The sequence below is a fragment of the Rana temporaria genome, chromosome 4 (assembly GCF_905171775.1).
Source record: "Rana temporaria chromosome 4, aRanTem1.1, whole genome shotgun sequence".
Lineage (NCBI taxonomy): Eukaryota > Metazoa > Chordata > Amphibia > Anura > Ranidae > Rana > Rana temporaria.
The window spans coordinates 121517553-121536827 of record NC_053492.1 but is presented as its reverse complement, the minus strand read 5'-3'; positions in this window follow the sequence as shown (position 1 = coordinate 121536827).

Sequence of the window (19275 nt, the reverse complement as noted above, 5' to 3'; positions counted from 1 at the left end):
TCCTTTAGCTGCATTTTGGTCCGGGTCTTAAGTGGTTAAGGCCTTGTTCACATGTTGTACTGACAGTGAAAGTTTAGCCTATTCCCAACTAAGCTTAACCACTTCAATACCAGGCACTTTCACCCCCTATTTGCTGATTGGCACTGTTGTTGGCACTGATTGGCAGTTTTAGGGGCACTGACAGGCGTTTATAGAGGGGGACAGGCTGGCTATGGGCACTGATTGGCAGCTGATGAACACTGATTGGCAGCTGATGGGCACCTTTTCATGGGGGCTGTGCTGATAATCAATGTGCGGATTATCAGCACAGACCCCCCCCCCCCCACACCCCCAACAGGGAGAGCGGCAGATCAGCTCTCCCTGTCAGCGTAAACAAAGGAAAGCCGCTAACTGGCATTTCCTGGTTCACGCGATGATCAGCTGTGATTGGTCACAGCTGAACATGTGGTAAGAAGCCTCTGTCAGAGGCTCCATACCACGATGGGAGTGACACACCGCTAGGGCGACCACATTTTCAAACTACCATTCAGGGACACCTTCCCTTTCCAAAAATCAGCTTGTGATTGGACACAAGAGGCAGGATTCATGATTTCTCCAATCACAAGCAGGGGGCGGGATTGTGATCCTCCAGGTATTCCCGGCCAGGACAAGTACTGTCAGTTGGTAGATTGCGCAATAGAAATACATGTTATAATTACCCGGAGAAGTTCTATACCTTTGGAACAGGTTTAGCTCAGGGCTAGGGTGCCTGCCCTGCATGCATTTGACTCTGGGTTCAAGCCCAGGAAGGTCTGCGTTGTCACGTGGCCAGGGCTCAGCGTGGGCGCATTTCCACTGTTTTGTTTTTTAACTACAATTTACATTTTTAGCCAAAATCACATTAGTTGCCCCAAAATTAACAAACATTTCACTTTTTTGCACCAAAACTATTGGGACCGTCACATTGCGCCGGACAACATAGCTAGCGCACACACACTTTTCACACATGTTTGGGACCATTCACATTTACAAAGCCATTAGTGCTATACAACTGCACTGATTACTGTGTAAATCTCACTGGCAGGGAAGGGGTTAACACTCACTAGGGGGTTAAATCAGTTCCCTACTGAGTGATTTTAACTCTAGGGGGAGGGGACTCACAGAGGAGGACACCGATGTGTCTGTTCCTCTGTACTGGCAACACACATCGGTCTCCTCACCTGACACCACTGTGGATCTGTGTGTTTACACACACAGATCCACTGTCCTGCCGTGATCGTGGGCAATCGCGGGTGTCCGGCGATGCCGCGCGCCCCCCAGGCGGCCGCGAAGCCCAGCACGGGAGATCCCATCTGTGGACGTCATATGACAATGGGCAGGGAGGGGAGTGGTTAAAAGAGGTGGTGATATGTCGACAAGAAAAAAAGAAGGGGGGGGGGGCATACTCCATGGACCACGGGGTCATTTTTCTGCAGTCGCACTTCTATCTCTCCTATCTGCCTGTCACCTGCCCTTAGGGTTGCCACCTTTTCTTCAAGCCAAACCCGAACACTTTAGCGGCACAGGGCACGTTTTTTCCCGTAGTATACACAATCGGATAATAAAAGACCTGGGGCACCTTCGGGTGCCTCAAGGACAGTGGTATTGCAGCGCGCTGCGGCAAACAGTGGGTGTGGCCAAACTGCTCTTGCTGACATCGTGGCTCCCCCTCAGTGATGCCAAACCTGCCCCCAGACAGCGGCCCGCATCTCCCGAATGGCAACATATTTTTGTGTGACTACTTCAGTTACTTGGGGAGCCACAGCCCAGTCTAAATAATGTGTCCGGGTTTCAGGCAGACTGAAACCCGGACACAAGATCCCAAACCCGAACTGTCCGGGTGAATCCTGGACAGGTGGCAACCCTACCTGCCCTCTGAAGAGCGATCACTTTTCAGAGGGCCAGCAAGGTCTGGTGTCGGTGCGAGCGTAGATGGGTTTTTCAGAGGCCTTTTCCACATGTTTGTACCCATGACTTATAGTACAGGAGTGAAATCCCACTTTTTATCCCTATAGACGTTTAACCACTTAAGGACCGCCTCCTGCACATATATGTCGGCAGAATGGCACGGCTGGGCACATACACGTACAGGTACGTGCTGTGCTATTGTCCAGCCGTGGGTCACGGGCGCGCGCCCGCGACCCGGTCCGAAGCTGCGGGACCCGTGGAAACCCGATCGCCGCTGGAGTCCCGCGATCGGTCCCCGGAGCTGAAGAACGGGGACAGCTGTGTGTAAACACATGACAAAAAAGGAAGAATACCGCGCTTACACACTAAAAATAACTAACTTAGCTGCAACACGACAGTGTCATACAAACACAAAAACAAGTAAGGAACAGAAAATGTTGCGCTATTAATAAAAGTTAAACTATTAATAGCGCAACATTTTCTGTTCCTCCTTTGTGTGTAAACACAGCTTCCCCTTTCTTCACTGTGGCTCCGTCATCGATCGTGTGATCCCTTTTATAGGGGGACACAATCGATGACGTCACCCCTACAGCCACACCCCCCTACAGTTGTAAACACAATTCAGGTCACACATTACCCCTACAGCGCCCCCTGTGGTTAACTCCCAAACTGCAACTGTCATTTTCACAATAAACAATGCATTTTATTTCAAATATTTTATTGAAATTTTCATAAATAAATACAGGATATTAAACATGTACAAATTGTAGAATATGCACATTACATAAAACAGTCCTTAAAAACAGTCCTTAAAAGGAAAATACCATTGACATATAGATAATTATGAAGTCAATAAAGAATAAAGGTAAGGAGAAGAAAGGGGGGATGGTGGATAGAGGGGGGAGGAGAGGGAAAAAAAAAAAAAAAAAATAGCCCTATCGAGTACGTATAAGAAGTGGAGTCCGGAGAGGATGAAATAATACCAGATTATAGTGAAGCAGTCCTTAAAGAATGAAATTCAGCGGAGTTCTTGAAAGACAACCAGCATGCCCATTTTTCATAAAAGGTCTTAGGAGAATCTTTAGATTGGGAAATGAGTTCTTCCATTTCGGCCATGTATCCAATTTTATTAAACCAATCCGAAATGGAAGGAGGTGATGACTGTGTCCATCGAATGGGTACACATAGTTTGGCAGCATTGATTAGGTGGAACATCAATGATTTCTTATAAATGTATTGCGGTAGAGAGGAGTGGTGTAGTAAATACTGGGCGGCAGTGAAGTCAGGGGTATATGTTGTAATGCGAGAAATTAATTGATGGACCTCCTTCCAGAAGGGTCTGATCAGATCGCATCCCCACCATATGTGCAAGAGTGTGCCTTGAGCACGGTTACATCGCCAACATAGTGGAGAAATGTTTGCATTATATTTATGAATGATGGCAGGGGTCCTATACCACCTAGAGTATAATTTGTAATTGTTTTCCTGTGTCAATACATTCAGGGATCCCTTATGTATATGTTGAAAAACATGTTCCCATTCATTACTCGATAGGGATACGTCTAGGTCGCTTTCCCATTTGAGATTCACTACATCATTCTTAATGTCGAACGTTGCAAAAAATGACGCATACATCGCGGAAATCAAATGTTTTTTAGGAGAATTTTGGAGACACAAGTTCTCAAAAGGAGACTTGCGTCTACACCATACAGAATTCGAGCCAGTGCGATTGAAAAAATGTTTAACCTGTTCATATCCAGAGGGTTGTATAATAATGTCAGGGTGGGAAAGTTGAAAAGAATCGAAAGTAAGAAGTTTACCGTTGTCAAAAAAGGTTTCAGCTCTGATCGATTTGACGTATGCGGAACCGGATACGTCAAACACCGATTGTCCTAAAGAAATCTCTGGGTTTAAGTTAACAGGAGTCATGGGACCATATAATGAGGAAAAATGTAGATTTTTACAGAGAGCCCTAAAAGTTTGCAAGGTAGGACCCACCAAAGGGTGAGAGCAGGCGACAGGTGGGATTTTGCGAGCAGCAATCCAAGGCAAATGCGTAAGCGGTAAAACAGGAGACGAGGAAACACCTTCCAATTCGACCCAAGCCTTAGTATGGGAATGCAAATGCCAATCTAAAATGCGAGTCATGTGGCAAGCCCAATAGTATTTTTGCACATCAGGCAATCCTATACCCCCCAAAAGTTTGGGAAGAACGAGTTTGTCCCATTTAATTCGAGGCTGTTTTAAATTCCAAATAAATTTTGTGCATATTCGTCTAAATGCCTGAAAAAAAGTAGACGGGATCTTAATGGGAATAGTCTGTAGCAAATAGAGAATTCTGGGGAGAACATTCATCTTAACAACATCTGCTCTCCCAAACCAAGACAAAAATTGCTTATCCCAAGACAACAAATCATATTTAATAATTTTGAGCAGAGGTATAAAATTCGTACTAAAAAGATCCTTTATATTTGGAGTCAATTTAATACCAAGATACGTTAATGATTCCTCATCCCAGTGAAAAGGAAAGTTTGATTTACACAAAGAGACAGTATTAGCCGGCAAAGAAATGTTCATGGCCGTAGATTTAGCAAAATTAATTTTAAGATTTGAAATTAAATTGAAGAGGGAAAAATCGTTCAACAAGTTGGGAATAGTTACTATGGGATTTGATAGAAAGAGAAGGATGTCATCAGCGAATGCAGCAAGTTTATAATTCTTCCCCTCAATCCCAATGCCAACTATGTCCTGGTTACATCTAAGTCTATTGAGCATGGGTTCTAAGAGAATGACAAAAATAATTGGGGACAAAGGGCATCCCTGACGGGTTCCATTGGACACAGAGAAGGCCTCCGACAGACAGCCGTTCACTTTAATTTTAGCTGTGGGTGTAGAATAAAGCAAAAGAATAAGATGAAGAATACGTTCTCCAAATCCCAGAGCTCTCAAGGTCTCACCCATATAATCCCATGCTATTCTGTCGAAGGCCTTCTCTGCGTCAAGAGAAAGAAAGAAACCCGGGACTCCAGATCTTGTGAGCCAATGTTGTATATTAATAGCTTTAACAGTATTATCCCTCGCCTCCCTGCCAGGGATAAAGCCCACCTGGTCTAGAGAGATAATCTTAGGTAGTAAGGGGAGTAGGCGATTAGCAATAATTTTAGCATATAGCTTAATATCCACATTTAAAAGTGAAATGGGCCTGTAATTAGAAACTAGGGATGCATCTTTGTTGGGTTTGGGAATCATGGTAATATGTGCTTCTAGCATATCTCTGATAAAAGGAGATGAAGAGGGGATATTGTTAAACGTTTTTAAAAAATGAGGAATGACGGAACCTGAGAAGGTCTTATAATATGAAACAGATAGTCCATCTGGGCCAGGGCATTTACCCGTCTTAAGTTGCTTGAGGGCAGTGTCAGCTTCCTCTCTATCAATAGGCCTGTCTAAAGCAATAGCATCCTCTGCGCTAATAGGCTTCGGGCTATAGGAATTTAAGAAATCAGTAATTTTCCTCTTTCTATCAGCCAAGCTAGTGGGAGTACCATCAATGGGTATGTCATGTTACATTATATTATTTTTATTATGTACTGTCTCTTTAATGCCTATCTAGTTTGTCTCTTGTGGCATTCCTTAGTTTGCATGCTGCTCAGTCTCCTCCCCCTCTTTGCTGTATCAGTCATTTTAATGCTGTAATTCATCTGACCTGTGTCTATTCTCTATACCTGCATGGAAGAATCGTTCTTTTATCTGTTGTAACTTGCATTCTACGGATCATACGACGAATAAACATCGCCAGATCTTCTTTCATGTGAGTTGTGACTGAGTAAGCTATCTGGAAAGGTGATTTGGGATGAACAATCTCTTCAGGGCAATGAGCTCCATGTGCTACTGAAAAATACATTCATAGCCTTTGCAGCCGATTCAGAATAGTAAAAGAACGTATCCAGCAGCCTGCACAGAGATAACTGCGTCACAGGACAGATCATAGTGAAGTGTAACCGTGTGTATTGCATGAGAATTCTGCATACAACCCCAGCACAGCTTGTTACAGCTCCTCACAGTATACAGACACTCTTCACTGCTACAGTCAAGCCTGTGTACTGCAGGCCATCATGAGTGGAAAGGGCTCAGTGTGTGATGAAACACCACAGCATGCACCACACAGAGAAAGCCAGGATGAGGACCCAGAGTCCACTGCATTGACCAAACGCTCTGTGAAACCCACTTGGAAGGTTAAAGAGAACTATGAATCCATGAGAACTGAACTAGCAACCAGTTTGAAGCAGATTTGGGATAAAATCCTCACCCACATTGATGTGATTTCATGTCCCAGCCATGAGGTACTGCAACTAGAGGGCGCCATAAAGCATCTCTCTGCTTCATATGAACTGTACCAGACTACAAGCAACAAATATAAAACTATTCTGCAAAGCATCAACACTGAGGAGTCCTTAGAGCAACTTAACAATGCCCAGCTTCTTAATGAGGAAAGAGAAAGCTTTATCCAGCGAACTAAAGCAAAGGCAGAAGCAAAATTAATGCTGCCACGGGACACTGTATCTCACAAATCTGTATCCACCAGACGTTCTAAAGGTTCCTCTAGATCCCGAAGTTCAAGGCACTCAGCGCTTAGTGAACAGCTAATAAATGCCCGCGCCGAAGCAGAGGCTATCAAGGTACGGGCCGCATATGCAAAAAAGAGAGCAGAAATGGAAACCGAGGCAGCGCATCAAAAAGCAGAAATGGAAACCGAGGCAGCGCATCAAAAGGCAGCAATAGAAGCTCAAACGGCACGTCAAAGGGCAGCAATTGAAGCTTTAAAGGAACAGAGCAACTACGAGGCAGCTGCAGCAAAACTAAAGGTTTTGGAACAAGCTATCGGTGCAGATGAAAACGCTAGCGAAAGGGTCAGCGTCAAGGCAGATGTAGAAGATCCTTTTGAACGCACTAAGAACTATGTTCTAAACCACAGCAGTGAACACTCGATTACCTCCACGTTTCACGGCAACGCAAGTACTTCACCACATCATCAGGTAAAAGCCGTTCCAGCCACTTCCTACATGCAAACCCACCCCAGTGCAGCTCCCGACTGTCATGCTGATCCCGCATATGTCACAAAACGGCACACTAATCCGCAAGCAAGTCGCCAGCCTCCTGCTAACAGTACTGTTCCAGACCTTCACCCAACAATTCAGCTGAATGCCCTTGCTGCACCATATCTTCCCACGTCTCTTTGCAACGATACCATAAACAATGCAATCCACAACAATCAACCAGCAACCTCCTATGTAAAGTCAGAGGCAACCGATACAACAGAGGTAGTAAAGTACTTACTTCGACATGAGCTCGCCAAGTCAGGCCTAGTAAACTTCGACGACCATCCTGAAAATTATAGAAGCTGGAAAGCCGCTTTCAAAACTACATTAGGCGGTATCGGTTTTACTGCCGATCGTGAGCTGGATCTGCTGATCGGGTTGCTTGGCCCACAGTCAACAGAACGTGTCAAGAGCCTCAGGTCAGTTTACATCGACAATCCAACTGCAGGTCTCACCGCAGCATGGGAGCGTCTAGAACAGACTTACGGTAGTCCTGAAGCCATAGAGAATGCATTGCTCAAACGATTGGAAAATTTCCCAAGGATATCTGGTAAGGACAATATAGAGTTCCAGAGACTCAGCGACCTTCTTCTCGAAGTCCAGCTTGCCAAAACTGACCCTAAGCTACCCGGCCTCAGTTACCTGGACACTGCTCGAGGAGTTAACCCTATCGTTTGCAAGCTTCCGCATGGCCTACAAGAAAAGTGGATCCAAGTTGGGTCATCATACAAACGGGAAAACAAGGTTTCCTTTCCCCCGTTCTCCTACTTCTGCAATTTCGTCAGGAACATTGCTGACACCAAGAACGATCCTAGTTTTGCATTCAGCGAGTTCAATACTCCCTCACCTAAAGGTGACAACCTACATACTAGCTACAGGAACCGCAGAGGTCCCGTGTCTGTTAGGAAGACAGACATTATTCCCACTCCCGCCCCAAACAAGAGCGGCAAGATCGAAAACCCAAACCGATTATGTCCCATCCACAAGAAGCCTCATCCCCTCAAAAAATGTATCGGTTTCAGAAAGAAGCCCCTACAAGAACGAAAGGAACTCCTAAAGACTTTTGGGGTATGTTATAGATGCTGTGCTTCCACCGATCACTTTGCCAAGGAATGTAAAACTCCTATCAAGTGCATAGAGTGCTGTTCCGAGGACCATGTGCAAGCACTCCATCCCCTTGAGTCCAATCCTTCACAACATGCAGACCTTCCTCCTGGACAGAACCACAGCGGGAAGAGTACAGATCACGTACCTAATTCCACCATGGTATTTTCTTCGTGCACTGAAGTCTGTGGGGAAGACCACTGTGACAAATCTTGCGCTAAAATATGCCTAGTGAATATTCATCACAAGGATCAGCCAGGAAAGACTTTAAGGGTGTATGCTATCTTAGACGATCAAAGCAATCGATCGCTTGCACGATCCGAACTGTTCGATCTATTTTGCACAAAAGGAGAGGTTCACCCTTACACCTTAGGCACTTGTAGTGGAACTACAGAGGTTTTTGGAAGAAGGGCTCATGGATTTATTGTGTCCTCCATAGAAAATAACCTACAATTACCCTTACCTACACTTGTAGAGTGTAACCAGATACCAGCCAACAAAGAAGAAATACCTACACCAGAAGTTGCCTTCTACCACCCTCATCTAAGGTCAATAGCCAGTGAAATCCCACCACTTGACAAAGATGCTAAAATCCTTCTTCTGCTGGGAAGAGATATTCTAAGGATCCACAAGGTACACAGGCAGGTCAGCGGACCTCCAGAGGCCCCATTCGCCCAGTACCTGGACTTAGGCTGGGTCATCATAGGCAACGTCTGTATAGGCAAAATGAAAAGGCCTACTAACATTTCTTCATTCAAGACAAATGTATTGCCAAATGGTCGTAATACTCACTTTGAGCCATGCCCACATCACTACTGGGTAAAGGAGAAGGTAACTAGCTGCAAGTTGCAACATTGCAACACAAACCTTTCCCGCACCTACGATGACAGCTTTGGTTCTACAGTTTTCAATGTAAGCAGTGAAGACGACAAGTTGGCTCCTTCGGCAGAAGACAAAGAATTCCTTAAAGTAATGGACAATGAGTTCTTTCAGGAAGATTCCAATAGCTGGGTAGCACCCCTACCCTTTCGCCTCCCGAGAGGGAAGCTACCAAACAATCTACATCAAGCAGTCAAAAGATTCTCCTCCTTAAAGCGTACCTTAAGCAGGAAGCCAGAGATGGAAAGACATTTTGTGGACTTCATACAGAATATCTTTGACAGGGGTCATGCCGAACCCGCACCCCCATTGAAAGAAGGAGAAGAATGCTGGTACCTCCCTTCCTTCGGTGTGTATCACCCACGAAGGCCAGACCAAATCAGAGTTGTCTTTGACTCCAGTGCCCAACATGAAGGCTTCTCACTTAACGACATGCTCCTCACAGGGCCCAACTTGAACAACAACCTCATTGGAGTCCTAATTCGCTTTCGTCAAGAACCTGTAGCGGTGATGGCCGACATTCAACAAATGTTCCACTGCTTCATCGTCAAGGAAGATAACAGGAATTACCTCAGGTTTCTATGGCACAAGGACAACGACATCAACAAAGAGGTAATTGATTACCGAATGAGGGTGCATGTCTTTGGGAACAGCCCTTCCCCAGCTGTAGCAATCTATGGACTAAAAAAGACAGCTCAGCTTGGAGAAGCTGAGTATGGATCCGATGCTCGTCAATTTGTTGAAAGGAACTTTTACGTAGACGACGGGCTCAAATCCTTTCCTACTGCTAAAGAAGCAATTAATCTTCTTACCAGAACAAAGGAGATGCTAGCTGTAGCAAACTTGAGACTTCACAAAATTATATCTAACAGCCAAGAGCTAATGAATGCATTTCACCCTGAGGACTATGCTGCCAGTGTGAAAGACCTTGACCTTGGGTCAGACACACCCCCTATACAGAGAAGTCTAGGTCTGCTGTGGAACATCAAGGCAGACACATTCACCTTCCAGGTGTCAACCTGTGACAAACCCTTCACCAAGAGAGGAGTCTTGTCCGTAGTGAACAGCATCTACGACCCACTGGGATTTATAGCCCCAGTCACCATCCAAGGTAAGATGTTATTAAGACAGCTTACTACTGATAACATAGATTGGGACACTCCGTTACCTATTGAGAAACAACAAAGATGGGAGAAATGGAGAGGTTCTCTGAAGACATTAGAACAGCTCCAAATTCCACGTTGCTATGCCCCAGTCTCCATCTCAGCCGCTGTCCAGAGGGAAATCCATATTTTCTCAGGATGGATCAGTTGAAGCTATAGCTGCAGTGGCCTATTTGAAGACCTCAGGAGTTAATGGAGACATACACTGCAACTTTGTTCTAGGCAAGACAAAGCTAACACCAAAACCCGCACATACCATACCCAGACTTGAACTTTGTGCAGCTGTGCTAGCAGTGGAAATAGCTGAAGTCATAAAGAGTGAAATGGACATTAACATTGATTCCTTCACATTTTACACAGACAGCAAGATAGTGCTTGGTTACATTTACAACCAAACTAAACAATTTTACGTGTACGTCAGCAATAGAGTAGAACGTATCAGAAGGTTCTCCTTGCCAAAGCAATGGCACCATATTCCCACTGACCTTAATCCTGCCGATTGTGGGACAAGAGCTATATCTCCAGTAGCTCTCCTCGACTGCTTGTGGCTGTCGCCTCCAAGATTTCTTTCTGAAAACTCCTACTCAATTTCCACGGACACTACCTATGAACTGGTACATCCTGACGATGATAAAGAAATCAGGTCTATGTACACCACACTGTGTACCTCTGCGAGTTCAGAACAAAAACTAAAGTCGCATCGTTTTGAACGTTTCTCAACCTGGTCATCAGCTGTTAGGGCTGTTGCTTATTTGATACACATTGCCCATTGTTTTTAAAGGAGGTTCTGCTCGGACTTTCTCACGACCAATCACGGAATTGGTGCTTCTTCTCCCAAGTGAGTGACTTAGGCAGGAGTACCGGCTATACCTGCTATGGCGGGGAGAATATCACTATCACTATTGACTGTGCTACTGTTGAAGTCCCACGATTATAAACGATAGACTACAGGACTCAAGCCATCTGTTTTTTGGACGTTATGTTTCATTGTTCATTTACTGCATACCTTCTTGTGTTTGCGGGTATCTTGTATCTATGGTTTACACACCAGTTTTACCTTTAACGTTTCTTCCCCTACAGGTTCAAGTTGGACTTATCTTTATATATGTAATAGACTTTGAAATCTAAAGATTTCAGGCGGGGAGTGTCATGTTACATGATATTATTTTTATTATGTACTGTCTCTTTAATGCCTATCTAGTTTGTCTCTTGTGGCATTCCTTAGTTTGCATGCTGCTCAGTCTCCTCCCCCTCTTTGCTGTATCAGTCATTTTAATGCTGTAATTCATCTGACCTGTGTCTATTCTCTATACCTGCATGGAAGAATCGTTCTTTTACCTGTTGTAACTTGCATTCTACGGATCATACGACGAATAAACATCGCCAGATCTTCTTTCATGTGAGTTGTGACTGAGTAAGCTATCTGGAAAGGTGATTTGGGATGAACAATCTCTTCAGGGCAATGAGCTCCATGTGCTACTGAAAAATACATTCATAGCCTTTGCAGCCGATTCAGAATAGGGTAAGTTATATAAATTAGCATAAAACTGCTTAAATCGATCAGCAATTTCGGAAGAGGTAAACAATTTTTTTCCACTTGGATCTGTGATAGAGTAAATATTATTATTAACACGTTTGTTAGAATGAAGAGTCCTAGCAAGAAGCCTACCAGATTTATTGCCAAATTCGTAAAACATCTTTTGTGATAGAGCGAAGTTGCGTTTAATCTTTTCATCTAAAATTTTCAAAAGAGCCTCTCTAGTTTCCAGTAATTCAGACAGAGTATCCAAAGCCAGCGACTGTTTATGTTTGTTTTCCAGTAGTTGGATTCGTTCAGTAAGGGATTTGATGTGGGCTTTTCTCATTTTATTTCTTTTAGCACTAATAGAAATCAGTTCACCCCTAATTACACATTTATGTGCAGACCAGAGAGATACAGGATCTACATCTCCAATATCATTTTCAGTAAAGTACTGATTAATCCTTAAATTTAGTGTGTCAACATGTTTAGGGTCATTAAGTAAGGAATTATCAAGCCTCCAGATTCTATTATTAACAGGCCGCGAACAAAAAATTATAGAGAAAGTAATGGGATGATGGTCGGAGAAAAACATTGGTTCAATAGAAGTGTCAATAAGGTCCTCAAGATCATTTTGGGACAAGAAAAAGTAGTCAATTCTTGAATATCTGTCGTGTGGGGAGGAATAAAAAGTGTAATCTTTGGTTGTGGGGTTTAATGCGCGCCACGTATCATGAAGGGACATGTTCTTCAACACATTCTTTATCGAACATAAGGATCTATAGGAAATTTTTGAGGAGCCTGAAGAAGTGTCAAGCAAGGGGTTCAATGCCAAATTGAAGTCGCCCCCCACTATGAGCATTCCAGATTGAAAGGTATCAAGTAGTTGTAAAGCATTCTTAAGGAACGATAATTGCATTTTATTAGGGGCATATATGTTAGCCAGAGTAATCGGTTTGTTATACAAAGAGCCCTTAAGAAAAATAAATCTTCCCTCTTCATCCACCAGAGAGTCCTGAATCTGAAAGGGACAATTTTTGGAAATCAATATAGAAACCCCTTTAGTCTTGCTTTCAGGATTAGTAGCATGAAAAGACAGTGGAAACCTCTTATCGCTAAAAACAGGCATATTGTTAGTCTTGAAGTGAGTCTCCTGTAGGAAAATAATATCAGCTCTCGACTTTTTCAATATCATTAATAATTTAGATCTTTTCTCCTTGACGTTGAGACCCTTAACATTTAGGGAATAGAACTTCAAATGCGGTGGTCTCGTAGAAATATTATTATGAAGGGCCATTTTTATATCGTCTTAAAAAAAAAAAAAAATGTATATATATATACAAAAACAGGGGTAAGAAGGGGTGTGAATAGGGAGGCGAGGAGGGAAGAGCGGGGAGGGTTTTTTAATAAAAAAAAAAAAAAGAAAAAACTGAAAATAAAAAAACAAATGTAAAAATCGTTGGGTGAAAACCCAGAGACCGATTACCGTAAGGAGGAAATCAACACGAGGATTCCCACAATAAGGTAAATCGGTAAAAATTATAGTGACAATAGAGCACATCAACCTCAAACCGATTGACGACCACAAACAATGCATTTTAAATGCATTTTTTGCTGTGAAAATGACAATGGTCCCAAAAATTTGTCAAAATTGTCCGAAGTGTCCGCCATGATGTCGCAGTTCCGAAAAAAATCGCTGATCGCCGCCATTGGTAGTAAAAAATATTTTTTTTATAAAAATGCAATAAAACTAGCCCCTATTTTGTAAACGCTATAAATTTTGCGCAAACCAACCGATAAACGCTTATTGCGATTTTTTTACCAAAAATAGGTAGAAGAATACATATCGGCCTAAACTGAGGAAAACATTTTTTTTTATATATATTTTTGGGGGATATTTATCATAGCAAAAAGTAAAAAATATTGCATTTTTTTTTCAAAATTGTCGCTCTATTTTTGTTTATAGCGCAAAAAATAAAAACCGCAGAGGTGATCAAATACCACCAAAAGAAAGCTCTATTTGTGGGAAAAAAGGACGCCAATTTTGTTTGGGAGCCACGTCGCACGACCGCGCAATTGTCAATTAAATCGACGCAGTGCCGAATCGCAAAAAGGGGCAAGGTCCTTTAGCTGCATTTTGGTCCGGGTCTTAAGTGGTTAAGGCCTTGTTCACATGTTGTACTGACAGTGGAAGTTTAGCCTATTCCCAACTAAGCTTAACCACTTCAATACCAGGCACTTTCACCCCCTATTTGCTGATTGGCACTGTTGTTGGCACTGATTGGCAGTTTTAGGGGCACTGACAGGCGTTTATAGAGGGGGACAGGCTGGCTATGGGCACTGATTGGCAGCTGATGAACACTGATTGGCAGCTGATGGGCACCTTTTCATGGGGGCTGTGCTGATAATCAATGTGCAGATTATCAGCACAGACCCCCCCCCCCCACACCCCCAACAGGGAGAGCGGCAGATCAGCTCTCCCTGTCAGCGTAAACAAAGGAAAGCCGCTAACTGGCACTGGTTCACGCGATGATCAGCTGTGATTGGTCACAGCTGAACATGTGGTAAGAAGCCTCTGTCAGAGGCTCCATACCACGATGGGAGTGACACACCGCTAGGGCGACCACATTTTCAAACTACCATTCAGGGACACCTTCCCTTTCCAAAAATCAGCTTGTGATTGGACACAAGAGGCAGGATTCATGATTTCTCCAATCACAAGCAGGGGGCGGGATTGTGATCCTCCAGGTATTCCCGGCCAGGACAAGTACTGTCAGTTGGTAGATTGCGCAATAGAATTGCATGTTATAATTACCCGGAGAAGCTCTATACCTTTGGAACAGGTTTAGCTCAGGGCTAGGGTGCCTGCCCTGCATGCATTTGACTCTGGGTTCAAGCCCAGGAAGGTCTGCGTTGTCACGTGGCCAGGGCTCAGCGTGGGCGCATTTCCACTGTTTTGTTTTTTAACTACAATTTACATTTTTAGCCAAAATCACATTAGTTGCCCCAAAATTAACAAACATTTCACTTTTTTGCACCAAAACTATTGGGACCGTCACATTGCGCCGGACAACATAGCTAGCGCACACACACACTTTTCACACATGTTTGGGAACATTCACATTTACAAAGCCATTAGTGCTATACAACTGCACTGATTACTGTGTAAATCTCACTGGCAGGGAAGGGGTTAACACTCACTAGGGGCTTAAATCAGTTCCCTACTGAGTGATTTTAACTCTAGGGGGAGGGGGACTCACAAGGGGAGGACACCGATGTGTCTGTTCCTCTGTACTGGCAACACACATCCGTCTCCTCACCTGACACCACCGTGGATCTGTGTGTTTACACACACAGATCCACTGTCCTGCCGTGATCGTGGGCAATCGCGGGTGTCCGGCGGACATCCCGGCCGCCGGGCACCGGGTCCCGAGCGATGCCGCGCGCCCCCCAGGCGGCCGCGAAGCCCAGCACGGGAGATCCCATCTGTGGACGTCATATGACAATGGGCAGGGAGGGGAGTGGTTAAAAGAGGTGGTGATATGTCGACAAGAAAAAAAGAAGGGGGGGGGGCATACTCCATGGACCACGGGGTAATTTTTCTGCAGTCGCACTTCTATCTCTCCTATCTGCCTGTCACCTGCCCTTAGGGTTGCCACCTTTTCTTCAAGCCAAACCCGAACACTTTAGCGGCACAGGGCACGTTTTTTCCCGTAGTATACACAATCGGATAATAAAAGACCTGGGGCACCTTCGGGTGCCTCAAGGACAGTGGTATTGCAGCGCGCTGCGGCAAACAGTGGGTGTGGCCAAACTGCTCTTGCTGACATCGTGGCTCCCCCTCAGTGATGCCAAACCTGCCCCCAGACAGCGGCCCGCATCTCCCGAATGGCAACATATTTTTGTGTGACTACGTCAGTTACTTGGGGAGCCACAGCCCAGTCTAAATAATGTGTCCGGGTTTCAGGCAGACTGAAACCCGGACACAAGATCCCAAACCCGAACTGTCCGGGTGAATCCTGGACAGGTGGCAACCCTACCTGCCCTCTGAAGAGCGATCACTTTTCAGAGGGCCAGCAAGGTCTGGTGTCGGTGCGAGCGTAGATGGGTTTTTCAGAGGCCTTTTCCACATGTTTGTACCCATGACTTATAGTACAGGAGTGAAATCCCACTTTTTATCCCTATAGACGTTTAACCACTTAAGGACCGCCTCCTGCCCATATATGTCGGCAGAATGGCACAGCTGGGCACATACACGTACAGGTACATGCTGTGCTATTGTCCAGCCGTGGGTCACGGGCGCGCGCCCGCGACCCGGTCCGAAGCTCCGGGACCCGCGGAAACCCGATCGCCGCTGGAGTCCCGCGATCAGTCCCCGGAGCTGAAGAACGGGGACAGCTGTGTGTAAACACAGCTTCCCCTTTCTTCACTGTGGCTCCGTCATCGATCGTGTGATCCCTTTTATAGGGGGACACAATCGATGACGTCACCCCTACAGCCACACCCCCCTACAGTTGTAAACACAATTCAGGTCACACATTACCCCTACAGCGCCCCCTGTGGTTAACTCCCAAACTGCAACTGTCATTTTCACAATAAACAATGCATTTTAAATGCATTTTTTGCTGTGAAAATGACAATGGTCCCAAAAATTTGTCAAAATTGTCCGAAGTGTCCGCCATGATGTCGCAGTTCCGAAAAAAAATCGCTGATCGCCGCCATTAGTAGTAAAAAAAATTTTTTTTATAAAAATGCAATAAAACTAGCCCCTATTTTGTAAACGCTATAAATTTTGCGCAAACCAACCGATAAACGCTTATTGCGATTTTTTTACCAAAAATAGGTAGAAGAATACATATCGGCCTAAACTGAGGAAAACATTTTTTTTTTTATATATATTTTTGGGGGATATTTATCATAGCAAAAAGTAAAAAATATTGCATTTTTTTTTCAAAATTGTCGCTCTATTTTTGTTTATAGCGCAAAAAATAAAAACTGCAGAGGTGATCAAATACCACCAAAATAAAGCTCTATTTGTGGGAAAAAAGAACGCCAATTTTGTTTGGGAGCCACATCGCACGACCGCGCAAATTGTCAGTTAAATCGACGCAGTGCCGAATCGCAAAAAGGGGCAAGGTCCTTTAGCTGCATTTTGGTCCGGGTCTTAAGTGGTTAAGGCCTTGTTCACATGTTGTACTGACAGTGAAGTGAAAGTTTAGCCTATTCCCAACTAAGCTTAACCACTTCAATACCAGGCACTTTCACCCCCTATTTGCTGATTGGCACTGTTGTTGGCACTGATTGGCAGTTTTAGGGGCACTGACAGGCGTTTATAGAGGGGGACAGGCTGGCTATGGGCACTGATTGGCAGCTGATGAACACTGATTGGCAGCTGATGGGCACCTTTTCATGGGGGCTGTGCTGATAATCAATGTGCGGATTATCAGCACAGACCCCCCCCACACCCCCAACAGGGAGAGCGGCAGATCAGCTCTCCCTGTCAGCGTAAACAAAGGAAAGCCGCTAACTGGCATTTCCTGGTTCACTCGATGATCAGCTGTGATTGGTCACAGCTGAACATGTGGTAAGAAGCCTCTGTCAGAGGCTCCATACCACGATGGGAGTGACACACCGCTAGGGCGACCACATTTTCAAACTACCATTCAGGGACACCTTCCCTTTCCAAAAATCAGCTTGTGATTGGACACAAGAGGCAGGATTCATGATTTCTCCAATCACAAGCAGGGGGCGGGATTGTGATCCTCCAGGTATTCCCGGCCAGGACAAGTACTGTCAGTTGGTAGATTGCGCAATAGAATTACATGTTATAATTACCCGGAGAAGCACTATACCTTTGGAACAGGTTTAGCTCAGGGCTAGGGTGCCTGCCCTGCATGCATTTGACTCTGGGTTCAAGCCCAGGAAAGTCTGCATTGTCACGTGGCCAGGGCTCAGCGTGGGTGCATTTCCACTGTTTTGTTTTTTAACTACAATTTACATTTTTAGCCAAAATCACATTAGTTGCCCCAAAATTTACAAACATTTCACTTTTTTGCACCAAAACTATTGTGACCGTCACATTGCGCCGGACAACATAGCTAGCGCACACACACACTTTTCACACATGTTTGGGACCATTCACATTTACAAAGCCATTAGTGCTATACAACTGCACTGATTACTGTGTAAATCTCACTGGCAGGGAAGGGGTTAACACTCACTAGGGGCTTAAATCAGTTCCCTACTGAGTGATTTTAACTCTAGGGGGAGGGGACTCACAAGGGGAGGACACCGATGTGTCTGTTCCTCTGTACTGGCAACACACATCCGTCTCCTCACCTGACACCACCGTGGATCTGTGTGTTTACACACACAGATCCACTGTCCTGCCGTGATCGTGGGCAATCGCGGGTGTCCGGCGGACATCCCGGCCGCCGGGCACCGGGTCCCGAGCGATGCCGCGCGCCCCCCAGGCGGCCGCGAAGCACAGCACGGGAGATCCCATCTGTGGACGTCATATGACAATGGGCAGGGAGGGGAGTGGTTAAAAGAGGTGGTGATATGTCGACAAGAAAAAAAGAAGGGGGGGGGGGGCATACTCCATGGACCACGGGGTCATTTTTCTGCAGTCGCACTTCTATCTCTCCTATCTGCCCGTCACCTGCCCTTAGGGTTGCCACCTTTTCTTCAAGCCAAACCCGAACACTTTAGCGGCACAGGGCACGTTTTTTCCCGTAGTATACACAATCGATAATAAAAGACCTGGGGCACCTTCGGGTGCCTCAAGGACAGTGGTATTGCAGCGCGATGCGGCAAACAGTGGGTGTGGCCAAACTGCTCTTGCTGACATCGTGGCTCCCCCTCAGTGATGCCAAACCTGCCCCCAGACAGCGGCCCGCATCTCCCGAATGGCAACAGATTTTTGTGTGACTACGTCAGTTACTTGGGGAGCCACAGCCCAGTCTAAATAATGTGTCCGGGTTTCAGGCAGACTGAAACCCGGACACAAGATCCCAAACCCGAACTGTCCGGGTGAATCCTGGACAGGTGGCAACCCTACCTGCCCTCTGAAGAGCGATCACTTTTCAGAGGGCCAGCAAGGTCTGGTGTCGGTGCGAGCGTAGATGGGTTTTTCAGAGGCCTTTTCCACATGTTTGTACCCATGACTTATAGTACAGGAGTGAAATCCCACTTTTTATCCCTATAGACGTTTAACCACTTAAGGACCGCCTCCTGCCCATATATGTCGGCAGAATGGCACGGCTGGGCACGTACAGGTACGTGCTGTGCTATTGTCCAGCCGTGGGTCACGGGGGCGCGCCCGCGACCCGGTCCGAAGTTCCGGGACCCGCGGAAACCCGATCGCCGCTGGAGTCCCGCGATCGGTCCCCGGAGCTGAAGAACGGGGACAGCTGTGTGTAAACACAGCTTCCCCTTTCTTCACTGTGGCTCCGTCATCGATCGTGTGATCCCTTTTATAGGGGGACACAATCGATGACGTCACCCCTACAGCCACACCCCCCTACAGTTGTAAACACAATTCAGGTCACACATTACCCCTACAGCGCCCCCTGTGGTTAACTCC